At 44.3% G+C, this 27170-nt stretch overlaps 1 long non-coding RNA gene across 1 annotated transcript in view; it reads right to left on the reverse strand.

Annotated features, from left to right (window-relative positions):
- LOC129069356 (uncharacterized) overlaps positions 1 to 27170 on the reverse strand; it is a 149860-nt gene that overhangs the window by 41251 nt on the left and 81439 nt on the right. Inside the window, exon 2 of the long non-coding RNA XR_008528993.1 lies at positions 17397 to 17507. This is a non-coding gene — a long non-coding RNA (uncharacterized LOC129069356). The remainder of the gene's footprint in view (positions 1 to 17396; positions 17508 to 27170) is intronic.

Consider the following 27170-nt stretch of genomic DNA (forward strand, 5'->3'; position numbering starts at 1 on the left):
ATCCTCAATTGTTAAAATAATATACAGCATACAATGAATCACAACAGCACTGCCTCAGTGAGTATTAAATGATTATTATGTTGAGTAATAGTCACTTCCTATGCATATTAATATATTTAATATATTTGATGATAGCGTGTAGTAGAAGGGGGTTTGCCCTGGAGCCTGGCTTCTGGGGTGCAGATCCCAGCTCTGCCATATTCGAGCTGTGGGACATTTGCAAATCACAACCTCTCTACACAGCACTTTTCCCCTCTCTGACATGGGTATAAAAGTAGTGCCTATCTCAAAGAGGGCTCTCAATAAACGTTAGCTTTTGTTTTTAAAAAGACTCTGGGTTAAAATGAATGAGGGAAAGACCTGGGGCATCAACCAGTTTAGGAACATTCCTTGTCTTCAGAAGTTGGTGCTGCATTATCTCGTCCTTCCTTCATCACCGTGAGCGTAGGCTGCGTCCGCAGACAGAGCCTTTCCTGTCCGTTTGTACGTGCAGGCAACAGCACCAGGTGCTGTTTCTCTGATCTCTGTTCTTCCAGAGCTGAAATTCCACTCAAGTCTGTGAGGCCATCTCATTTCCAAGCCCCCTAAGTCCTCCTCAAAAAGCCAGGTCTTTCATTTCAGTCCTACTCTCCTGCGCAAGGGGCCCATCACAGGACCTTCAGGGAGAGGCGGCCCCGCCACGAGAGAGATCCTGACGGCGCTCGGGGATGGGCCTGTGGAAGGAAAGCTGACTCAATGACATTTGTGAAAGTAGGTTAAGGCAGACATAATTCAGGGGACCACTGCAGTGGGGGAGAGAGACTGGGCTCAACTCCAAAAACAAAAAGGAAAAGGAGGAATTTATACCCAAGGAGCAGGTGGGGGTCAGAGGATGAAAAGTTCCTGAGAGGAAGCATCAGGATAAGGGAGGAGCCGACCAAAGAGGGTTCTTGCTGAAGATGGGCCAGGGAGATCAAGACATCAGCTCGGGGCTGGTGAGGATGGGGCACTCGATCAGATATCGAGGGTGATCTGATATGGAGGGTGGAGGGTTCTGGCTAAACCAACTTAAGATTCTTGCTAAAGCCGGTCAATGCAGAAATAAACACAGAAGCTAAAAAGGTAAGGCCTAGTTGACAAAAGCTCGAAGCACCTGGCTGGAGCTTGGTCACGGAGAGAATCGTTGTCAGGCCCGGTCAGGTGTAATTAAATCCTGCGGGAGCGGGGATTCTTCTGTGCAGGGAGGACACGGGGACTGGAAAAGGGCGACAGCAGTATGCGTGTGTTTGGAGAGGGCTGCAGGGGGGAAGACAGAGCCTAAGTGCTCCTGTCACCGACGACATCATTTTCATCAGATGGTCCCTACGTGCCATGGGATAAAGCAGTCGTTTAATCTTCTAGCATCCTGGGGGCAGGAAACATTGGTTTCATCTATTTTTTGGTTTATATGTTTCCTTCTTAGAATCAAAGTTCTCACTGTATGCATACAAAACTACTTCAGGCTGTTTCTATCCAACAATGAAAAAGAAAAACTTGGTTTCCAGTGAGCAATCGCTGATGGACACAAAACCATCAGGTTGGAACGAAAGGCCTCTCCCTCCTAGGTGGTCTTTCTGTGAGGTGGCGGGGTGGGGAGCACGGTGAGGGACAGGAAGGAAGTGATCTGGAGTCCGGTCCCACAAGAACTGCTGACATCGCATCAGCAAAAAGCATCGTCTTACACCCTTCTCGACAGTGTTTTCCCGCGTCCCTCGAGTAAAAGCCCAGAACTGCTGTCCACGAGAGTTTCTGCTATTTGGCCCACTTCCCAGACCCGGCTCACAGGAGGACCCTCAGGGCCCCAGGGCTGTGTCTTCACACATGCACGGAGACACACGTGTGGGGACATATGCGCATGTGTAAACAAACACACACGCTGCAAGCTGGAGATGGACAGGAGAAGGGGCGGTTTCTGAGGATTTATGAAGGCACCTGACCGCCATCTGAGGGGTGAACAGAGCAGCACCCACATCCGACTTGCCAAAGGTAACGGCATCTCCACAGGTAGGAAGACAGTCAAATGAAGCTTCCTTCCAGCTGAAGCAAACAGAGGCTTTGTTTTCTCACTGGAGTGTTGTAAGAATTGATTATTTTAGAGAAATAACATAAAATCTAAGAGCTCCGGTTCCCAGGCTAGAAGACAGACCAGATCTATTCATTCAGCAAGCATTAAAACCCCACTGCTTAATTAATACACCAACGGTTCTCTCTTTGCAAAAAGGAAGCGCAGCGCAATCCCATGGGCTGGCATGCTGGCGTGGGGGCCCGCGTGTGGTGTTGAGGTGAACACACAGCCACTGCCATTTTGCATGCTTCCTTGTCGCATCAATAAAATTAAACTGTTAAAAATCAAACCTCTGACATGATGTCTTGAATTGTATCATTAAGTTCCTTTTTAACAGGTGTTATGTTCAGGAAACATATCCGTTTACTGATTGTTCCTGAAGGAAGGCCTTCTCTCCACCAGGAAACCTCTTCAACCAGAAATTTATTTTCCCATTTGATGTGGTTTGCACATTGTCTGATATTTTTAGTGCCCTCTTCTCTGTTTAGGGAGACCCCACTGAGGAGCGCTGGGTATTTCCCTAAAAATATTAATATTGACACTCCTCCTGATGAGCTCTGTGTGGAAGGAAACAACGTTTGTCACATATCTATCACACGTCATTTACTCTGCCATGAGCCTAATATATGTTATAGAATCTAATATTTAATGAGCACAGGAACAAAGCTTTCACATTCGCTGAATCATTGAACTACCCTTATAGCTTTATGAAAGTACTACTATTATCTTCATTTTCAAGACAAGGAAACTAAGCCTCTGAGAATAATCTCTCCAAGGTCATGCAACTGGTAGGCCTAGGCTCAAATCCAGCCTGAGTTTTCTCCAAATTTACATTCTTGTCCCTGCACCAAAATGCTTCCGGGCCATGGTCTTCTCCCATCAGCACAACCTTGGCATTCCAGCAAGACCAGGCCCTGGCAGGACTGTTTCTGGGTTAGTTCTGGGTTAGTTCTGCTTCAGAACCAACTGCCACACTCAGGGCTTCCCTGCCAGCCATTCAAGGTGTGCCTCTTTGATCTCGCTTTCCTTTAAAGTGGGTACAATAATGCCTGTGTCATGGGGCTGTGGTGAGGAGTCATGTGATGAGTCCTCGCCAGTCCAACAAGGCGCCTGGCCCATGGAGGTCGGTAGATGGCGGTCATCGCTGCCACTTCTTGGTGGATCCCAGGAATTATTCCTAGGTCCAGCTGAGGGAAGAGGCGGGGAGCAGTCCTCCACTCTGTGGAGGGTATTTCAGCAGCGGCATTTTTAGAATTGCTAGTGCATGGTGGTAGTAAAATGCAAACAAACTTCTAATTGGTTTTATTTTTGCTTTTAAATTTCCTACAGACCATGCGCCCCCTTATTGCCTGCACCTGCGGTGTCCTCCTTCCCCCACTCTGTGTCCCTCCCCCACCTGATGCCACAGCCTAGATCTCTTACCAACTTCCCTATAGACACAAAACAGAAAGGCAGGGGTGGTCTCAGCCACGCTATGTCCCCATGGTGATCTCAGCCCTTCAGGGAAAGAGTAAGCAGCCCCTTCTCAAACAATATGGCCCTGGCCACAGAGGGCCTCCCTGAAGTGCTTTCCAGGAAAACGGAGTGCAAAGCTCCTAAATGGGAAAGAACATGCCATTTAGGAGAGCTGGCAGCGGGGAGAGGGCGTGTGGCTGAGATGAGGTTGCAGGGGTGGGCAGGGGTGATCTTCCAGGGCCATGCAGGCCCTGTGATGAATGTCCAGTTATCCTCTGCTCAGCAAGAAGCCACTGCCATGACCAAGGCAAAGAACAGCCTGGAAGGGTCAAGGCAGGGCTTTGGGGAGCAGTTAGGAAGCTTCTGCAGCAGCCAAGCCTGGACAGGGAAAGTGGAAGTCAGAATGGACAAGCAGAAGGATTCAAACCCACATCCTCAGGAGGAGGAATCAGTAGGGCTTGCTGATGGATTAGCTATGACGGGTGATGGAGAGAAGAGGGAGAAGTCTGGTTTCTGGCCCAAGCAGCTGGGGAGACAGGGTGCCCTTTACGGAGACTGAGGACATCCAAAGAGGAGACACTCAAAAGCCAAGGGCAGGGACTGGATGAAGGGTGGTTGGGGGCACGGGAGTGAGAGCAGAAACTGAGCCAAGTTGTACACATGTTGACTCATCCAAGGGGAGATGTGGGGAAGACGACTGTGTTTAGAGCCCAGACAGTGTGGGGAAACTGAAATGTGAGGTGGAGCGTTTGCCAGGGGGGAGTCCACAGGGAGAAGGGCGTTCCGGGCACTCAGGCCCTTAATGGCCAAGCAGAGGGGGAGGAGGGGCAATGAAGGGGGCCAGGCAGGAGCAGGTAGAAAAGCAGGGAGAAACCCAGCACAGGGTGGGGCCACAGAATCCACAAGAAGAAAAGATGTAAAGTTTCAATTAAACTTAATAAAATGCACCTCAGAAGGTGAGAAAGATGAAGTCTGAACAATGTCATTGGCATTAATAGATATGCAAGTCAGAGGTGTTTTTCTTAGAAGCAGGAGTGGTTGGGAACGGGCAGCTAGTCCTGAAGGGTGAGCAAGAGGTGAGACAACGGCTTACATGTCACATGTTACATGAGGGTGGCTGCCCTCACACTGTCCTGCCTCATCACTTAGCATGTATCCTCCACAGCCTTTATCTGATATGTCATTATCCTGCTTATTGACTTGTTTGTTTACGGTCTCCCCTCCCTAGAAATGTAAGGTTTTTTAGGGCAAGCACCTTGTCTGTTTCATGCACAGCTGTACCCCGCAGACCTAGCAGAATGCTTGGCACAGGAGAGAGACTCGAGAGTTACCTGTTGAATGTTGAGAGGATGAAATAGAAACAGAAACTAGAGGTCAGTTGGTTAGCAAGTGGGGAGAGAGGGAGCTGGGGAGTGAGTGGGCTGCAGGCAGAAAGTACTGATGGAAATGCACCAGCAGTGAGGAGAAGAAACATGGGTGGGTGCCCGCGAGTAGTGGGGTGGAGGGGGTGTTCCTAGGCTTAGGTGGAAGGTTAAGGCAGATGCAGGACACTAACACGAAAGCTTGAAAGAGAGACTTACAGGTATTTTCTGGTCTAACTAACATCCAGTCCACATGTTACCCCAAAGGAAGCCCTAAGACTAGGATTCCCAGGCAGGTGATTCATTGAAGAAATGCTCCCATCACCAAGGGAGTGGGGGCGGGGAGCAGGACCGAGAAGGTGAGAAGCCAGGCCAGGGTCTGGCCTCAGGTGAAGTCCCTGCCTCAGCCTGAGCCCGGGCGACTTCTAGAGTGTAAAGTGCACCTCCCCCAGAGTTTGCCCCCCGCCTTCCCAAGGCAAGGCAGCTGAGCTTTCATATTCCCACGCCTGTAAGTACTGGCTACTGACGCTCCAGCTCCCTTGACAGGAGGGCAATCCTGGGAAGAAGGGGACAGAGCAAAGGTCGCAGAAAGTGTGGGGTGGGCACACAGAACTGGTCAACGCGGTGCAGGGGTGCCTGGGCAGCGGGCCAGCAATGTTTCCTGCTAAACTGGGACAGAGTTTTGTGTGGGTTCCCCTGGAAGAGCCCAGAAAACAAACAACTTCATTTCTGGGCAATGCATGGTACAGGGAGAGTTACCGTGTGGAATTATTTTTGTTCTGGAAAATAATCCTTTAAAGGAAATCCTGAGGTTCCTAAAGTGCACAGAAGTACTCTTCTTGGAACACTATAAGGATATGAATTTGGTACAGCTACTAATACTGAATGTGAGATGCAACTATTAAGAAAGTATTCAGAGTATTTAGAAATACTTATAAATCATGAAATAGAAAGCTGATTAACCTGTGCTACCTTCCTGAAACATGCTTTATTGTTAACCTGGTACTGTGATATAGTAGAATCTTCAGAAATAAAATCCATTGGAATGAAATAAAATAAATCAACAAACTGATATTTACTGCTATGAATCCAGCTCTGTGCTGTAAGTTTATCATCAGACTGAGGACCGGATGATATCCCTGAAACAATGAAAGAACAAGGCAAAATAGGATCCATGAGAGGCAGTGTGTTTGATGGTTAAGAGTTGAGCCCCAGAGTCAGACTACCTAGAATTACCCTCATTTCTGCCACCAGATCCTCTGTGCCTCAGTTTTCCTATTTGAAAAATGGAGTAATAATAGTGTTTATTACTTCACAGACTTCCTGTGAGGACAAAATGGGGTAGTTGATATAAGGCCCTTAGAGCAATGCCTGATGCATACAGTAGGTGCTCAGTCCTTGGGAGTCCCGTTGTTGTCATTATTATTGGAGGAGAGGGATGAAAAGACCACTACGTACCTGACTTGTCCCTTCTCCTGCTGTGCTCAGAAGGACCAAGACCTTTATGCCTGGCTATGGGTCACACTAGGAAAAAAATATCAAGAAACATCATACTTGTTCCATTGGACCCAGACGCAACCAAGCTAAGCATGGACCAGGAGCTGAAGGGTGTATGGCCTGCCCCTCTGTTTAGCTGGCCAGGAGCCGAGGCTTTCCGCCCTGGGAGCCTCTCAGACTCAGAGCACACACGTGAGCAGGCTCTAAAGATGTTGGGTCAGCAAGGAAGTGCTGGGAATGCCATTGGCACATTTGCATCCCTACTGGCCATTTCCTGCCTAGCACCTGGGAGCCAGTGTGGACACTCTTCCGATCAGAGCAAAAAAGGGGCACTCAGGCCCAGGGAATGCAGCTCCGCAGGCCTGTGCTCTTATCCTGCACCCCCTCACGCAGCGGCGTGGCCTTGGGCCAGTGACTTTGACCTCTGAAGGCTTAATTCCCTTGTCTGTAAAACAGTTCCTAGACTTGGCTGTACATTGAAATCACTGTGGGAAGTGTTTAAAAGCCCAAATGCCCAGGCCTCACCCTGGACAAAGAAAATCAGACCAAGAAAATCCCTAGGATAGAACCACTACACTAAGGACAGATGGTCAACTTCTACTCATCGGACTGAATTAACTGAGATTATCCATGGAAAATGCTTAATATCATGCTTTTACAGAGAGCCTCATTAAAGATGGCTGCCACATAGTTACCACTCTGTTTCCAGACACTACAAATGATGCCCACAGACCCCCAGAGGATCACGCTTTGGAAGCTGCAGTCTGTCCATAGGAAGCTTCGGATCTGCTGCCTCACTTTGATGAACATCAAGGACCAACCCCGCACTTTCATTACTCTAGGTCTTTTGATCACCCAAGCTCTGAATTATCTTATTCTTTGAGAGGAAAAGGTCGGCTCCAGAAAGTGTTTCTCTCTCTGAATTTAGGGCTGTGAGGCTATATCCCTGTTTAATTATGCACTTAGTGGGCCTCATAGCCCCCATCCTAAAAAGAGAGTCTCCATCCAAAGGAAGCCTCACCCTTGGCTTTTGGAGGCAGGGGGCAGGGCAATGCGCGTCCCCAGCCCTCACTGCCGTGGAGGCAGCCCCGATGGTAACACCCTGGAGGGAATTGTAGGAAAAATATTTCTGGGGCTGTCAGCCCGGGCCATACCTCTAAGCAGCCTAGGACTTCAAGTCCTGTGATCCATGAAGATCCATGAAAACCAGGGCATAAGGATTTCAGTGTGGGAGTGGCTTTTCCAGGCCTTGCTTCCTACGTGGGTGGAAGCATGGTACATCTGGATGCAGGGCTGAGAGAAGGGACAGGGACAACACAAGTAGGATCCCCTGCAACTTGTAGTTTCAGTTCTCAAAGAGTAACACTCTTTGAAATAGACACTCAGGAGAAAGGAAACAGACCTACAATTCAAGGAGTAAAGCAGGGCAGCTAGTGCCCCACTGGAAGAAGAGCTGGTAAGAGACAAGGGGAAAGCGTGCTGTCTCCCAGGGTAGAGGCAGTGCTCGCTGTCCACTGGGAGCTCGGAGGCCAGGGTGCCAGGCAGCAGAGCAGCTGGTGAAGACGGTTCTAGTCCCTCGTGAGCCACTAAAAGGACATCTGTACATTCCAGACCCTGATGGTCCTTTTTGTCGAGACATTCAGCAACATGGGATTTGCTATGGGATAAGCATGTAGGGTGCGGCCAAAGTAAGTTCACAGTTGTGAGTACGTGAAACATGGAGATTATTCTTATGATTTACTAATTATTGTATTATTTTCCATTTGAACAACTGTAAATGTACTTTTGCCCCATCCTGTATCTGCCTGCCTACCTACCTCTGTATTTCACAACCCCATTCAGTAGATACTCTTATTATCCCCATTTTGCAGATGAGGAAACTGAGGCTCACAGAGGTTAAGTAACTTGTTCCTGATCACACAGTCAGTAAGTGACTGAGTTGGAATATGAACCCTTGCAGTCTGGCTCCAACGCCTGTGCTCTTGATCCCTGTGCTGTATTGTTTCTACTCTAGTTAAGAGTATCAAACAGACTGACAGTTAGAATATAGTGTCTAAAGGATATACTAGGGACTAGCACAGGGGATGGTGTCCAAATCCCATTATTATTTTATTATTTGATGCTCAGTCATGAAATAGGAAATAGAAGTGGCCACCTGATGACAGGCTGAGAGGCACAAAGACATACTATGGGCATTCCAATCACTGGAGAGATAAACAAGAAAAGAGACTTGATTAGATATTTACCCAAGAAAATGGAAAGATCTGTACCCACAAAGACCTGTATGTAAATGTTCATGGCAGCTTTGTTTACAATAGCTAAAAACTGGGAACAACCCAAATTTCCACCAACGGATGAAATAATAAATGAATTGTGGCACATCCATACAATGGGATACTATTCTGCAACGCAGAGAATGAACTGCTGATGCATTCAACATGAACGGACCTCAAACGCATTGTGCTGAGTGAAAGAGTCAGGATCCAAAAAAGTACATATTGTACAATTCCATCTGTCCATATGGAGCCCCAGAAAAGGCAAAGCTCTGGTTTCGGAAAACAGGTCTGTGGCTGACGGAAGAGGGTGCAAGGACTGCAGAGGGGCACAAGGGATCTTCAGGAAAAATGAACTGTTACATATATTGCCTGTGGTGTGGCTATAGTGCTCTAGATGTTTGTCGGAACTCACCGAATTGTACACTATGAAAGGTGAATCTTCTATGTACATCATACTCGATTTTAAAGAGAGACTTCACGTCATGCGGTCTGACTCGAGATGCGGTGGGCTCGGAAACCTGGAGTCAGAGCTGGGCACGCTCTGCTGCCACGGCTTTTTCTTCTTGCTTCCCCTCTTTCCTTTTTTCCTTCCCTCCTTTCTCCCTACCTTCTCCCCTTCTCTCACCTTCCCAACCTTCCTCTCTCTCCCCTGAAGGCCCACTCTGCCCCCTTTCCAAGCCAAGCCTAGCGGCAGGTCCTGGAGCCCCAAGCATTTCCAGAACTGCCATTACAAATTAGTCAAAATGACCAGATAGCCAGGTCGACTGAACTTCAGCTTACTTCCAGGGGAGCAGATGTTCTGCAAAACTGGTGAGTGACCCACAGAGAAGGCTGGCAAGACCACAAGGTTTTCGGTGGGCTCCTCTGTAGCTTCTGCCATCCAGGTAAAAACTATGCATATATAACTTGAAAAGAGGAAATGTCTTTTCAAGAATTACTTGGCCTTGGGACAGAGGGAGGTCATTTGTTTCTGTCCAAGAAAACTGTTCATTTACCCTAGAATTGTTCTCTTCAAGGCCTATGGGGGTGGGGGCAGGGGTGAGGGCTGCTGCAGGGGAGAAAGGGGAGGTGGAGAGAGGAGGGGAAGCAAATGCCACGTGGCTCTGAGAAGCAGAAAGATGAGCTCTTATCATCACAAACCCTGGAAGGAGGGACCCCGTCACCCAGGCTGCTCCCTCCTGGCTACCTAAGTAAGACAGCACCCACTGCCCTGGCTGGATGAGAAGCGAACAGGGCAGGCAGGCAGCAGGAGAGGGACAGAACGTGAGACTGGCACGGTTCCCCCCCCCGGGCCTGCAGGAGGCCCACGGCAGCCAGAATGTCCATCTGCTACACCCCACCACAAGTAGGCTCACAGAAAGGAAAGGGGACAATGGTGACCCAGAGTCCTTTGCTCAGAAGTCACAGTGGGAAGTGTGCAGTGGGGCAGGACTGCCTGGGAGTGAACCACACCAGTATCATCGGTCAGGGCTCCCTTGGACAAACCCCTCATAGCAGCACAGAGTTATAAAGTCCCCCAGACCAAAGGCGTGGAAGATGAGTTCAGCCAAGTCACATGGGCAGTGGGAGGGGGCTGGGGATACCAGTGCCATCCAAGTCCTGTTTGCTGGAGGTTGAAAGAGCCAGCCTTAGTCAACTGGATGCTTACACTTTTTACTCCCAGAGAGACTTGGTCTGCAGGTGGTAAGGCCTATCATTCAATAACAAACTAAGAACAAAGTGCAAGGGTAGCTTGAGGGTAGAATTCGGGCCCAAGACAGGAAAACAAAACAAAACAAAAAACCAATAAGCCATCGATAAGAGCAAAACTAATTCTAGGCATCTAGCTCTTAGTAAGTGGAAGAGGAAAGAAACAATCTCTAAAAAGCTACATCCAGAAGAAATGTCCTATCAAAACAGGAGAAGCAATATGTAAAACTGAGTATTGGCCAAATCCATCAGCTCTCCCATGTTACCAAGAAAGAAGAATCAACTCCCTAGTTGCTAATGTACTTCTACATTTAAAGCCTAACTATCTCCTATCTAGACAATTTCATTCATTTCTATTCTGGTAAAACCCTTATTAGCAGGTTTAAAACATCCATACCCCATTCGCTAGCACCAACTAGTCTTCTACCTTAGCCTGGAAAGAACCTGTGTAGGTTACATTACTAAGAACATACTATCATATCTATTGAAAGAATTATGGAATATACTGACCATTATAATAAATACATAAAAATAAGACTTTTAGAAATTAAGAAGCATGGGTACGCCAAATTTATGAGTCAAAGAATGAATTGTAGGTGAAGAGGCCTCATGGGAGCCATGGCGGGAGAGGAAGGGGAGCAGAGTCAGGTGAGCAGCAATTTACCGCCAACAGATACGGACGCACGTCTGCCATTTGTCACCCAGTGCGGCTGTGCTGGTGTGCATGGGTTAACTCTGAGCACGAGAATACGAACAGTATGATTCCATTTGTAGGAAGTTCACGGACATACACAACTAAACAAGATATTCTTTAGGGATGCAAATATAAGAGGGTAAGACAATGAAGAAAAGCATGGGGAAAAGAAACAGAAACGTCCAGGAAACGGGAGGGGATGGGATGGGATGGAGAGAGGTACCGCTCTGTAAAGGTTAGGGTAACAATCTTTTTCTTAAATCGGCAAGAATATGAGTGTTGCACATTCTCTATACCTCTATATACAATAAATGAGTGTTCTTTTGTATCTAGTGACTACTAAAAGTAAAGAAAAAATTCTTTAAAAGAAGTTCATAATGAAGCATTTATTAAGAAACATATCAAATGGCCGTGGTTCCTGCCATCTCTCCTCTAGACGCTTCACAAAGATGACCAACTCAACTACAACTGGTAGAACTCTTAAAGCCACTTAATTTCTAAGAGCTTCTACCCAAATTGCTCCAGAAACATTTGTGCAAGAACCTCTCCCGTAAGATGTAGCAAGGCCCAACCTGCAGAGTACATTCTGATCTGGCTCTTTAATTTAGGAACAGAAGCACAGCGGTTTTATTTTACTTTTTAAGCTCCTGGGATTGTCTCACATTTTGAAATCTTTAAAATAAGGGCATGGAGCAAATGACTACATACTGTTTCTCTTGCCTGGGTTTCAATGGTGATGCTCTCATCTGAGTCCTTGATCGGATGCTTCAGCTGTGCGATGCCTCCATTCCCTTCACTGAGATTTGCTGACAGTCAGAGGAAGCCTCTAAGAGTGCAGTGAGTGTGTATTGAGGGTCAGAGAGTGCGGGCAGTTTGGGAGGCTGCACACATGTGCAATTTTGTTAGCAACTCCAACACATGCTTGGCATTTATAGATTCGACATTCACTTTTTCAGTTATGTGTGAATAACCCCTAAGAGCCACACCATGTGGCAGTGGTCCCTTTCCTAAAGCACCAGAGTGAACTCTGTGTGGCAAAGCTACAGCACAAAAGCAAGTCACTTGGGAGCCTTGACAAAGCTCCTCATCCCAAGACACCACCAGGAAAACAGGATCTGTCTGGGAGAAACTTTATTTCCTTGAGTGCAAGTGGAAAAGGCAAATAATTCGTGTCCTGTGAATAATCATGGGAACCTCTCCTTTCTGGATAGAAACCTGATTCAGAAGGAAGTCAAGGGCCTATGCAAATGTCTGCATTTTCAGACTGGGGGATGTGCCAAGGGTTTGAGATGTATCCTTAGACAGTGTCAAGGATCTACTGTGTTGAATCTTGATTGAGGAGGTTTTCAGGACTCCTCTTTTATTAAAATTAAATCAGTTCACTTTTTTCCAGGGGTCCTCAGATCTTAAGGTCATTTCGGAATCAAATACCAAGTGTGGAAGTCCAATGGATGACTGAACAAACTTACTGTGGTGATGGAGGTTCAGCAGAGCGTGCCATGTAAGTATAACAACTGCTTTTATTTTTTCTACTTCTATTATTTGTTTATCAGCTTTTCTTTGGATCCCAGTCACTCATAACATTACTTATGTTTTAAAGTTGGCCCTGAACCCCAGCTCAAGGACCCATGGACATTCAGAGAGTTTCCAAGATTCCTGAAACTAACTTCCGTGTGCTTCTCCCTGGCTATGCTCCCCGAATCTGATGGGTGTTCTCTCTTCTCAACTGCACATCTGATGCAAAGCCCCACCCTTCTCCATTTTTCGCAAGGATGCCAGCTACAACTGGCATTTTGTAACACTTGGTAAGGAGGAGAGGGATCCCATTTCTCATGAGCATGGTTTTCATCAGTAGGCTGGATGTATGGCCCAAGTACATATGCCCAACTTTTACCCTCCCAAAAGGCAGCCCTCTGGAGAGTGTGGTTCCATCACCTCCCCCTTCAACCTCTGCCTTTCAAGTCTCCTGGGATTCAGAGAACACCCTTTTCCCGTCTAATTACACCAGTACCCCTGTGGTCATATACATAGAAACTTTGGACAGTTCTAAGCATCTTCTATCATATTCAATAACCTGTTATTGATGGGGGTTTTTTAGCAAGTTCAAAAATGTCTTCCAGTAATTTACCAAAAATGATAAATGTATGTGCATCTACAAACTGAGCAATACTCTTCAGCTACGTTTAATTATGGTCTTCACCATTTTGCCATATGTATTGAGTTTAAAATGTGTCAGGAATCATTTTCTTCTATTTTTATTTTTCCTTGTGCCTTTGTTTTGAAGTAAATTGTAACTAAGATAATTGGGAGTGGGTCAGACAAAGCTAAGCACTGCTTCTGTAACTCAGACAGCCTTCCAGTTTTGAGCACAGCATCTGAATTGAGTAAACACCACAGCTTAGCATGAGGGCGTTGCCATGACATCTTTTTATTTTTATTTTTATTCATTGATTTGAGAGACAGAGAGGAAGAGGGGAGGGAGAAAAAGAGAGAGAGAAAAACACCTACCTGCTGCTCCGCCCATCTATGCATTCATTGGTTGATTCCTACGTATGTACCAACCAAGGATCAAACCCGCAACCTCGGTGCATTGGGCTATGACATCTTTAACTTGTTTTTCTGATGAGCATTTTAACAGCACACAGGTAGTGAGGAGTCCACATTCCCTACACTGTTGTAAGAAATGCATGCCACCAGGGTTGACCTCTCATCTTTTTTGTCATTGGATCACTTCTAACTGCACAGCAGTCGCCCAGTTGGAAAGCTCTGAGTATGTTGCCTGTCACAGCAAGACAAGTTCACATGTTTTCTTCCGTCTTAGTATTTTCTGTAGCATCAAATATTAGAACATAAGCACTACAAATATCAGCATAATAGTTCCCTGCTAAAATTCAACAAAAGATCAAAAAGTTCTCAATTAATTTCAACAGGAGAACATTATAGCTATAATTTTGCTCAGTAAGCTCCTGGCTGTCCAGAAACCTTGGGGGTTCTGTAATCCTGCATAAATGCAGTTTTTCATTTAAGCATTGTGCTAAAAAATCATTTGGGGTATATTTCAAATTGCACTACCTTTTAAATTGGACGCAAAAAATGTCATTTAAACTTCTCTTGATATGTATGGGTCATTATGAGCATTGGTAATTATGGGTCCTGAAGACTCCTCAAAATTATAAAATTTCATTGACTTGCTTACACTAAATACTTACATTAAAGAGTCTTAAAATTCTGTGCTTTAGAATCCTGTGTCTTTTACATTTACTTAAAGGTTTTTTTTTTTTTAGTATTTCTGTTTCTTACATTACTTATACTTCTTACTGACATATGCAAAAAAAAAAGAAAACTTTAATAACCCTTGTACAGTATGTTCTCAATCTCTTCCAATTTGCTAGGTGTGCTTGGCAAATGAATAACCAAGCCCCCCAAAAGTTCACATAAATAAAGAGTCCTAAAAGAGGGTATGAAATTTTCTGCAATGATCATAATACAGGAACTGTAGCTCATGGACTTGTGGCATCTTTCTTAGTTTATGACTTAGGTCCCAACTGGGTAAGTGAAATGATGTAAACGTGAGGTCCAGATTTTTGTGTATTAGCTTAATACCTACCGGCTACAAGGCACATGTTACTTTTTGGCCTACCTCATTTTCTTCCCAAGATGTTTCAGTGGGTTTGGAAAGGCTATGATTACACCCACTTTCCAGATGAAGAACAACACGGGTCAAGGGCTTCGGTCAAGTCCGGCTGGCAACACCAGTGCCGCCTGTTCCTGTAGCTAGTGTTTCTCTCTCTGCCTGCCCAGTATATCTGCAGATTTGTAAATATATTTTGATTCCACTAGAAATACAAAGAAGAACAGCATGTCAGGGCCTCCTTGATGGGCAGTGTGGAGAGCAGAAAAGAACCTGAAATATATCAGGGAACTCACAGAGTGGGAAGTGAGCAAGAACTTAAAAACTATCCAGTTGTCACACAGCTTTCTTAATGTTATTGTCCATCAAGTCATGACCTCGAATCTGCCAGGACTTCAGACCAAGTGCATCTTCTTCTTGCCTGTAACTTTCATACACTAAATGCCCCAGTGGCTCACTTGACAAGGACCCAAAGTCAGCCCACAATTCTCCACTGCCACTGAAACACAACGGGCAAAGACAGCTCAACAACAGTGTCAGCCGAGCACGTCTTGATCCATTACCCTAGCGCGTACACCTTAGAAAGGTGGCCCTTAAAGAGAACCACTGGGGTACTGAGAGAAAAAAAAAATCTTAGACCGAAGGGGCGAGACTTCCTCACCATATTAATAAATCTGCCCAACAGCCCTAGGCTGAGGCACTAAGTGGGGTGATAAAGAGGCCCATGAGTCCTGTGAGTGCCATTGCAAAGCAGAGTGGGAAAAGAGAGACAGCCAAATGTCACACACACCTTCCTGACAGCAGATATCTCAGTGGGACAGCTGTTCTCCTACCTTACCAAAAAAAAAAAAAAAAAAAAAAAAAAAAACCCACAAAATTTTAATTCAAGAATGTACAGGGCTTCCAGTTTCTGCAAGTTATCACAGCTTTTAAGAGCATATATCACGCATCTTAGCCAGCATCTGAAATATGCTCGCAGACCCACAGCACAGCCCAGCCCCAGAGCAAAACTGAAACCCCAGTGGGGCAGAAACCCTTCCCCTCAGTGGGGACGCACAGAGAACAGCTGGGGCCTAAGAGATGTGAGCCTGGGGAGTCACCCTGGATCAGATTTCCTGTTCATTAGGGACCTAGAGGGTCCTGCAGGAGTGATTCCAACCTTCTCCCTGCAGGGGTAAAATGACCACATGACTGTTCAGACAAGCAATGACTGGGTGAAAGGGATGTGGGAGGGTCGTCAGATCAACACCAACCCAAAGCCAGTTCCACCCTGTCCCCAACAGACATGTGATCTTTGCCTCTGTTCTTCACTTAAGTTGCTCAAATGATCCTTCCTCCTCTCCACACTCTGCCTGCCCCCAGCATCCACACAGTTATATAAAAACATCTTCAATATGGGGACCCAACTCCCTCTGTCCGGGGGAGGACCAGGAGATGATGGGGAGCTGCTGGGGCACGTGGTCTGATCATTACTGGGGGCTGCAGAATCACACGAACAAGGGCTGAAGAACTTGCAGATCAGTTCCGCTCACACCTCATTCTCCCCCGCCCCACCACTCCTCCCCCAAGACCAGAAAGCGAGCCAGTTTTAACACTAGGGAAGCACACCATGTGGCTGGGCGGCTCCTGGCTGCTGCTGGGTACCATGGCAAGGGCTGCCAGGAACTTGAGGGTGTGCAGCAGAACGAGGACCAACGTGCTGCTCATCCAAGGAGCAGACCCCGCAGACCCGCCTGCCGGCAATCACTGCCCGCAAAGTTCAAGGGACGGTCTGCCAAGCCACAGAAGTCCACCAGACCTGCAATGTAAACCGAAGCAGCCCCACTCAACGAACCAACGCCTGGCCTCCGAGTCCCGCTAAGCCACTTCTGTCCAAGTCTGCGCGCGTTCAGGCTGTCCACCACGCTCGAGAGTCCTCAGCCCGTACAATCTCCCCAGGGGCCATTCAGCACCAGCAGTGTTTCTAATTTTAAAAGATGGTAAAATATGGGGCACAACTTGGAGAGGGGGCACCCACTTGTCTAGTGGTAAGGCAAGAGTCCCCAGGAGAGTAAGAGTTTGGTTTTTGTTTTGTTTTGTTTGGAGGGGAGGGAGGTTGTGGTTTTGCTTTAGGAACATTTTGAGGTGGGGCTAGGATTAAGGGGAGAAAGGGGGAGCTTCCTCCTGCCTTGGCACCCAGCTTTCTCCGAATCTCATTCCCCACCAATCCAGCCCCAGAGACCGCAGGTGGGCCTGAGCAATCCCGGAGCAGTAGCCAGGCTAGCAGAAGAAAATGCAGGTGCTGCAGGAGCAAGGCATTCGCGCGACCAGCGGAGGCTCTTTGGAGCCGAGTCGCCAGTGCGCCGCTGCCGAGACAGGTTGCCAGCGAGGAGCGCGCAGCGCGCACAGGGTTACAGCCGCTGCCGCTGCCGCTGCCGCCGCCGCCGCTGCCGCGGGTGACTGACGCGTGGGGTCACTTGAGGCTCTCGCCGGTCCCCCAGCACCAGGCCGAGCAGCCCGCTCAGCCCACCGAGGGCACCACACACCGCGCGGGCGCCCACCGAGGGGGCTCCTCCGCCTCGGCACCCGACACTGTGCCCAAGATAGGCAACGACAAAATGGAATCGCAGCTAGCTATTTCATTTCCCCTGGGCGACCGCGGCCAAAACCACAATAAATACAATCAAGCGCAAGGAATCCATCCGCCGAATAAAAATCCAGAGTCCCCTACCTTGGGCCTTGGGATGGCAAACTGGTCCTGTGTTCTCTGACCCACGGATCCAGCCCCTTCTTCATGAATTATTCCGGTCAGTCAGGATTTTGTGCATTTTTTCATGAACACCTGTTTCAAGTAAGGGGTAAAGACCTTATTGAAAGAATTGTCCTTAAAGCAGAGCCTGTATATAAATCTGTCCACCCAGGCATGCATGCGTGTTTGTATACACACATATGCACACGGAATATGCATGTACATTGAAGCACCAAACTAGGCAGTTGGATAATGGGAGAGTCGGCTGGTTGTGAGCATGCTCGCGCCGGGAACAGATCCACCCTCTGTTATTCCTCTGAATAAATATAAATCACGATCAGAAAGCCAAACAGTAGCATCCTTCTCGAATTCCTGCTGCTGAAAAACATGAAATAAATTCAGTCCACAGAGAATCTAATCAGCAGCTGTTTTCTGAATCCGGAGCCAACCCATGCCTCGCTTGCCTTCTCCACTATGAGTCCAGACCTTTTCTGAGAGGGGTTTTAACCTTTTAAAGATACAGTACACCAATTATCACTTCTGAATAGCTATTACTCCCAGCGCAGGAAGTCAGTCCCATGCCTAAAGCCACAAAGCAGGCTTGCACACAGTGATAATGATTTCATTTATTGGTGACTTTTTAAAATTTTTCATATGTGTAAGTATATATACATGGAGAGAGGGAATGCAAATGCAAGACAAAACTAGACCCATTTATTGCAGTGATGAGCTCCTTAGTGACTAATCAGCATGTTATGTAAACACTATTATCCTTCACTTCTGAACACCCATGTTCATGGGATCAGACAATGCAGGGGACTCTTGTCAGCATGGGTGACACCTCTCATGAGCCCCTCATTGCTGATAAAGGACCAGGAAGCTGGCCAAGGTGGCTGAAGTAAGTGCGGATTTCTGCCACTTCAGAGTTAACTATAGGGCAGTCCTCACCCTGTCCTGCCCTGAAGCCTCAGGTGCCATGTCCTCTAACCAAAGGATCCTACTTTGGTAATACTTCTAAACTATAATGTAATCTAGGACTAGATCTCGTTTCAAGACACATTTTAAAAAAACAAAACACAAAAAACACAGAATCTGGAATCAAAACTACCACCTGAACCTTTAGCATCCCCAAGATACAGACTTAGGCCCTTCTTTAAGATTTTTGTTTTTACTTTATTTTTTCAGGGCTAGGTTGAGCATGGCGTAGAAAAATGGGGCGAGGTCAGGGATAAACAACCCCCAGCCCAAATGGGTTTTTTAAAATTATTTGTCAAGTAGTTCAGCCATCCGGATGATGTTTACTCTATTTTATTTCGGCTTTTAAAGAGGTAACAGTGAGAAAAAAAAACCAAAAACTCCTAACCTCTTTTATGTTTGGAAGGAACAAACATGCCTTTTTCAGTTTTTTTTTGGTGGGGGGTGGGTTCCATCCTGTGTGCCCTGAGCTTCAGGATGGCACTGCGTGCTCCTCCTCTGGCTCCCAGCCTACCTGAAGAACAACGCTGGTTTTCCTGCGGCCACTCCCCAGGGCACGTCCCCCTAGCCCTAGCGTCAGAGCCCAGTGCACTGTCACCATTCCACCTTGTCACAGGTGCTGCCTGCACCGCCCCCTCCCAGACACACACACACACACACACACACACACACACACACACTCCCTTCTCTTTCCTCCACCCAGGCTCTTTAGCAGAAAAATTATCGTATTTCATGTGTCATTGCTCTAGCTAGCTGGGCCTGTCACTGATTGGCTGGGCACTGGCAGCCGGAAATGTCACCAGCCATACAGCTTGGAACTGTCTCTCCCAGGGCCACCACAGACCAGAGCCCAGGAGGCTGTGTGACAGGCACAGGCCTACCGCAGGGGGCCTGTCACTCCTCTCCCCAGCCTGGCCCATGCCCTCTCCCTGCTTCTCTCTCTACCCAGCCCTGGGGGAGGGGCAGGGAGGAAGTGCTGAGAGCCCGGGCTGCCTCTCACCGCAGGGAGGGAACCACTGAAAGTCCAGTTCTTCCCGGCATATGAGGGAAAAACTAAAGGTGTCTCCATTTGCTTTTAAAGACATGGAACAAGTGTTCTTGACAAAAAAAAATAGTGTCTCCTCACTTTAAAAAAAAATTTTACAGTAAGGCTGAGTGAAAACAAGATTTTTTACTCTGGGGATTTTTCTGCTGCTGCTGTTTATTTCAATCACTGGCCCCAAGATATCATAATCATAATAGCCTAAGGATGGCAGGCAATCGAGAAGGTAATTCAGTCCATCCTCTGCCCTTAAAGAAAACAGCTCTTAACCCTTCATAAAACTAACTAGAGAAGGAGTCTTCTTAACTGGGCTTGGTGATGCCACACAAGTTTCGAAGAGCTGGATAGTTTGGTAGTGACCAACCTGAGTCACTCTGGCTGTAATTTAAGCTTGGTCCCTCCTGCAGGTTTCGTGTGACTCACCATGTAAGTCTCACCTCATTCTGTCCTCCTGACAAAATTAAACCTTGCTCTCCAGACCTTTCTGGAAAAGTTGTTTTTCCAACCTTTCATCATGCTGCTTTATTCTTTAGACTTTGAGAGACAAGCCTTCCCAGGGTCAGAGGAGGCTGCAGGATCATTTGGTCCAGGCATCCACAGGGGGCTTCAACCCCCGTTGCTATTTCCACACTGGGGCTTTGTGTTTTGGGGAAGGAAGATTGGACCCATATATTTACCCCCTCCTATTCCTCTCAAACAAAAGCTATAGGACCAAAACATCAGTGGCAGTGCTGGGAACCATCATAAAAGCCATCTAAAGCCAACAGTTTTGCCCTGGTTGGTGTGGCTCAGTGGACTGAGCACCAGCCTGCGAACCCAAGGGTCGCCGGTTTGATTCCCAGTGTGGGGCACAAGCCTGGGTTACAGGCCTGGTCCCCAGTAGGGGGCACGTGAGAGGCAACCACACATTGATGTTTCTCTCCCTCCCTCCATTCTCTTTTCTAAAAATAAATAAATAAAATCTTTTTAAAAAAAGATTCTTAAACAAAAGCCAACAGTTTGAAGACTATGGCAAAGATACCGAATAGATGGGATGTGAGGAGGAAAACTGATTAGTGCTGCTGAGCTCACAATTCTGCATAGACCCCCTAAGAAGGAAGTGCACAGGTTTCCAGAAAAAGATCCTGAAAAAGTCCAAACTCAAAGAACCAAAGATTGGATGAGGGTCAATGGCACCAGTTCAGCAGCAAATTAAAGGACATAAGGAACTAGGCTGGTTCCCTCCTCACAGAATGGCAGTTATTTCACAGTGTCTTTGCAAAGCCCAAGACTGAATAGCAGCAGAGCCCCAGCTCATTTGAAGATACCATAAAGAAAAAAAACAGAAGAAGAAAAAGAGGTTTAAATGGATAAGACATAAGGTATAACCAAGAGATTCAGAATATCCAATATTAGTTTCCTAGGAGTTCCAGAAAGAGACAACATCATTAATGGAAGGAAAAGCAATAATACATGAAGGACTAGAATATTTTCTTGAGCTGAAGAAAGACGTTAGGCCTTAGATCACAGGGGTCTATTGAGTGCAAGGCAGCAGGATCAGTGAAAAATATACAATTCCAGATGAAACCTGACACTCCAAGAACAGAGATACAACTGCAACCTTCATGATAGAGGAGAAAAAATCAGGCTACTTAAAAGAAAGAAAATTAGACACATCAACAATGCTATGCTAAAAGACAGAGGCACTATTTTTATCGAATTTTAAGGGAATATTATTGTAACTCAAGAATTCTACCAGCTGCCAAACTAATTTCTCTCATATGTAATGACAAAAAATGTCATGTTCAGAGACACAGAAATTATATCACCCAAATACTCTTTGTTTAAAAAAAAAATTACTTGAAGTTCTAGTCTGTTCTACCCAAGGAAAAAAAATAAGCCAAAATAGGGAACTCCAGAAAGGAGAAGACATTGTATATAAGAAAATGTAATGAGGACTAAAGCCAATTGATAATGTGGTTGTGAAGTTTAATTTAATTGTTAGAAAGAATTCTTAAAAGATAATTTCCATACAATTTCAATGGATGAGTTAGTAAAATCACTAGAATAAAAAAAAAAATAAGGTGAGAATTATTATGGAAGGCAGACAATTTCCATCTACTTCATCTCTTTCCCAGATGACATTAAAACAATAATAAGGATTTTTTTTAAGTTGAAATACACAATGAAAAAACAGTAGGAGAGCCATTAGCCAAGAAAATTGAAGAATAGAGGGGACTAAATGTATCAACTATAAATACATACCTTAAAGCTACAGTAAATAAAACAGTATAGCACAATTGCAGAAACCTTGAAATGGATTGATGGCACTGAATGAACTCAAGACACAGATTTAGCATTTGCTATGTGATAGGCAAGGGATAAAATGCACGTTAAATAAATGGGGGAAAGAATGGATTATTTAATAAACAATGTTGGACCATGGCTATTTGAAAACAATTAAGTATTACTTCTAACTAATACCTTATACAAAATATATTCTATTTTTACAAATAAAAACCACAAGAAAAAATAGACCAATAAATTATAAAACTTATAAAGTATTTTTTTGTAATAGTGGAAAGAAAAAAATATGGTTATCTAGTCTATGTTTAAATCCATTGTAGTAAGCTAAATAATGGTCCCCAAAAGATATCCAATTCCTAAGCTCTGGAAACTATAAATATTACCTTACATGGCAAAAAGTGTGATTAATTTAAGGATCATGAGATGGAGAGATTATCCTGAATTAATTGGGAGGACCCTAAATGTAATATAAGTATCCTTATTAGAGGCAGAGGGTAGACGAGGAGGTGGCCATATGACCACAGAGGAATGTGGGCACAAGCAACAGAAACATGGAAGCCACCAGAACATGGAAGCCACCAGAACATGGAAGCCACCAGAACATGGAAGAGGCAAGCCACAGATTATCCCCAGAGCCTCTGCAGGGAGTTCAGCCCTGCTAACACCTTGATCTCAGCTCTGTGAAACTTGTATCAAATTAACTAGTCTCCAGAATTCTAAGCAAATAAATATGCTGTTTTAAGCCACAAAGTTTGTGGTCATTTGTTACAGTAGCCATAGGAAACTAATACAACCACCATGATGAGAAACATAATACCTCCTAGGGATTATAATTATTATTACCAGCAACAATAGTTACTATGTGCCTGGCACTGCTAAACTACTCTCATCTGCATGCAAGCAGGCAGTAGAGAGAGCTGCAGTTATTATGGCTCCACCACTTAGTAGGATGTACCCCTGAGCAAGTTATTTAACCTTCTAATGCTGCTTTGTCTCATTTGTAGAGATAAGAACAGTACTTACTTGATGGGGTCGTTGAAGATAAAGTGAGATCATCTATGTAAAATGCTTATAACAGTGCCTGGCAATAAGTGTTCCCTAACTGATAATTAATAATGAGACAGTCTTCCTTATTTATTCTGGCTGCAGTCTGTCTCCAGAGCATACTCTTTCTGATTCTAGTTCTTTGCCTGGGACACTCCTAACCTCCTGACTGTCCAAAAGTCTGAAGACAATGATCATGTCATGAAGAGTCTTAGCTTCTCCAGACTAAAAGTGACAAATGCTTTTAATTATTGTTCTTGGGAATTCATCTGGAATCCCGTCCCCATTCGGATCACCTTCCCTGAACTCATTCTTTTACATCCAACAGCATGATCCCAGACTCATCACCACCCTTGCTCTAGAACAGGGTGACAAACTATATATATATAGCCTCAGTGCAGCCCCTTTTTTTCAATTATACTTTACTTTCAATATTATTTTGTATTGGTTTGAGGCACACAGCATAGTGGTTAGACAATCATGTACTTTATAAAGTGCCCCACCACCCCCTTCTCGACCTGACAGTTCCAGTCCCCACCTGGCACCACACATAGCTATCACAATATTATTGACTATATTCCTTATGCTGTGCTTTCCATCCCCGTGGCTATGTTGTAACTATCAATTTGTACTTCTCAATCCCTTTACCTTTTTCACCCAGCTACCCCCACTGGCAACCACAAGTCCTCTGTCTGTGTGAGTCTGTTTCGATTTTGGTTTCTTGTTTATTTTGTTCTTTAGATTCCACATATAAGTGAAATAATATGGTTTTTATTTTTCTCTGACTGGCTGATTTCACTTAGCATAATACATTTTAGGTCCATTTATGGTGTTGCAAATGGTAAGACTTCATTCTTTTTTATGGCTGAGTAATACTCCCTTGTATGTATGTACCACAGCTGTTTTATCCACTCATCTACTGATGGGCACTTGGGTTGCTTCCATATCTTGACTATTGTAAATAACACTGCAATGAACAAAGGGGTGCATATATTCTTTCAAATCAGCACTTTGGGTTTCTTCAATATATTCCCAGAAATGGAATCGCTGGGTCAAAAGGAAGTTGCATTTTTAATTTTTTGAGGCCCCTCCATACTGTTTTCCACAGTGGCTAATGCAGCCTATTTGTTATAGTCCACTAGTTAGCAATAATTTTTACATTTTTAAAGAATTATAAAACACAAAATCAGAAAAGAGTTTTCAACAGACACCATATATGGCCTGCAAAGTCTAAAATATTTACTATTTCACCCTTTTCAGAAAGAGTTTGCCAATTTATTTCCTAGAAGCTACTATATTTCTATAAACATAATATAATATTGTCCAAGATATTTTGCAAATAAATTGAACTATTGTATCATAATAAATTTACTGAAAGGCTGCTAATTGTTCAATTGCTACCCATTCTCCCCTCCCATTCTTATCTAGTGATAAAATTCATTTTTGTGTGTTTTTGTTTGTTTGATTGTTTTAACACACTTTCTCCCCCATCACCACACTTCCCTGCCCTCTCACAACCATGGCAACCATCAGCTTGTTGTATCTTTAACTCTGTTTCTGTTCTGTTTTATTTGTTTCTCTTATTTTTTTGTTAGATTCTACATGTAAGTAAATTCAAAATGGTATTGTCCTTCTCTGACTTATTTCACTTAGCATAATACCCTCTAAGTCCATCCATGTTGTTATAAATGGCAAGATTTCATTCTTTTTTATTACTGAGTAATATTCCATTGTGCATGTGCACTTGTGTGCACACACGCACATGTCTGTGTGTGTGTGCGTGTACACACAAAGTGGGGAAAAGGTTTACCGTTGTAAGTACATGAAACAATTTATTATTGTATTATTATTTATTAATTATTGCATTATTTTCCATATAAACAACTGTAAACCTACTTTTGTCCCATCCTGTATATATAGGTCAGTATCACATCTTCTCTATCTATTTATCTATTGATGGATACTTAGGTTGCTTCCATATCTTGACTATTGCAAATAATGCTGCAATGAACATAGAGGTATATATATTTTTTCAGATGTGTTTCAGTTTTCTTCGTATAAACACCCAGAAGTAATATTTGCTGATTCATATTGCAGCTCTATTTTTAATTTTTTGAAGGATCTCCATACTGTTTTCCATAGTGGCTGTACCAACTTACAATCCTAACAGTGCACAAAGGTTCCCTTTTCTCTACATCCTCACCAATGCTTGTTATTTGATAATTTTGTTTATGATAGTCATTCTGACAGGTGTGAGGTGGTATCTTGTGGTTTGGGTTTGCATTCCCCTGGTAATTAGTGCTGTTGAGTATTTTTTCCTATGTCTCTTGGCCATCTGTGTATTCTCTTTTGAGAAATGTCTGTTTAGGTCCTATGTCCATTTTTCAATTGGATTGTTTGTTTTTGTTGGATTTTTTTTTTATGTTCTGTTGTGTGGGTTTCTTATATATTTTGGATATTAACCCCTTATTGGATATATCATTCACAAATATCGTCTCCCATTCAGTAGGTTGTATTTTCATTTTGCTGATGGTTTTTTTTGTTGTGCAACAACTTTTTAGTCTGATATAGTCCCATTTGTTTATTTTGTTTCTTTTGTTGCCCTTGCCTGAGGAAACATATCCAAAAAGCTACTGCTAACAGCAATGTCAAAGAGTGTACTATTTTTTTCCTACAAGTTTTATATTTTTCAGGTTTTACACTTACGTCTTTAATCCATTTTGAATTTATTTTTGTATATTGTATAAGAAAGTGGTACAGTTTAATTTTGGGGGTGTATCTCTCCTGAATTCCCAATACTACTTATTGAAGAGACTGTCTTTAATCCTTTGTATATTCTAGCCTCCACTGTCATAGATTAATTGAAAATATAAGCAAGGATTTATTTCTGGGCTCTCTATTCCATTGACGTATGTGTCTGTTTTTATGTCAATATTATATTGTTTTGATTATTGTAGCTTTGTAGTATAGTTGGAATTCAGGAAACATGATACCTCCCACTCTGTTCTTTATCAAGATCACTTTGTTATTCAGGGTCTCTTGCAATACCATATAAATTTTATGAATAGTTGCTCTAGTTTTGAGAAAAATATCACTTATATTTTAATAGAGATTGCAATGAATCTGTATATTGCTTTGGGTAGTAAGAAGATTTTATTGTAATAATATTAATCCTTCCAATCCATGAGCATAGTATAAAATTCTTAGCTAGGAATACGGCTACAAAGTAAAGACTACATTTTCAAGCCACTCTTCCAACTCTTGAGTATATTTTAATTTCAAGTATTTTTTTTAATATTTTTAGCTTCCAAACCACGCACCTTTCCCATTCCACACTCATAAAGTTTATTTTCTGGACCCCATCACAAGACCTTACATTTATTCCCATTATATTTTATATTGTAAGAATCAGTCCATCATTTCATTTTTTATTATGATTATATTTTTAATCCTCACTCAAGGATATGTTTTTACTGATTTTAGAGAGAGGAAGGGGGGGAGAGAGAGAGAGAGAGAGAGAGAAACATCTGTCAGTTGCCTCCCATGACCACCTGACCAGGGATCCAACCTGTAGCCTACTTATGTGCCCTGACAGGGGATTGAACCTGCAACCTTTCAGTGTAGGGGACAACACTCCAACTAACTGAGTCTCCCAGCCAGGGATTGTCCATCTTTTTAACCTGCATCTAGAGCCCAATTCTGTCATCCAAAGTAGTTTCTATCCTTTCTAATTTCATATCACTCTTTAAAATATTGGGGGGAGGGTGTGGCAGGGGAGAGTAATGGAGGGAAATGGGGACCACTGTAACCGAACAATAAAAATAATTTTTTAAAGGTGCTTTAGTTGTAGCACTCGAACTAAACAGTGTTCATCAAAACACCTGATCAATATTAAGGATAATGAAATGGAGAAGACTGTGACCTCAGTTTGTAGAAAAGGAAATAAGAGATCAAACTAAGGTCAAATGAAGGAGAAGGTGGAGAGAATGGAGACAAGCAGTTATAGAGAGTTTACTATGTCCCAGGCACTATGCTGGGAACACCTCCCCAAGGTTATCTCACGTATTAAATATGTCATTCATTCATTCGTTCGTTTTTAGAAGAGTGATTTTAATTTTTGAAACAGTAACTACAGCTACCTCCTGTTGGGGCAGAAAACAATTATCCATAAACACTGATGAAAACACAGCCCATGCAAATCTCTCTTTGCCTAAGCCCCTGTGCACCCACCTCTCTTTGGACTCCTGAAAAGTGTACTGACAGCATTCTTTGCAAGCCTTGGAGTCAAGGATGAAAATACTCCAAGCACCTGACTTAAGCATTGTACAATGCAGGACACTGGATAGTAATTTCAGAAAACTCTATACTGGGCTGTCATGAAAAGGGATGAGAAACATATGCTGACCCTC

The sequence above is a fragment of the Pteronotus mesoamericanus genome, unplaced genomic scaffold (genome assembly GCF_021234165.1).
Source record: "Pteronotus mesoamericanus isolate MK-2021 breed Mesoamerican mustached bat unplaced genomic scaffold, CSHL_Meso_final contig_221, whole genome shotgun sequence".
Lineage (NCBI taxonomy): Eukaryota > Metazoa > Chordata > Mammalia > Chiroptera > Mormoopidae > Pteronotus > Pteronotus mesoamericanus.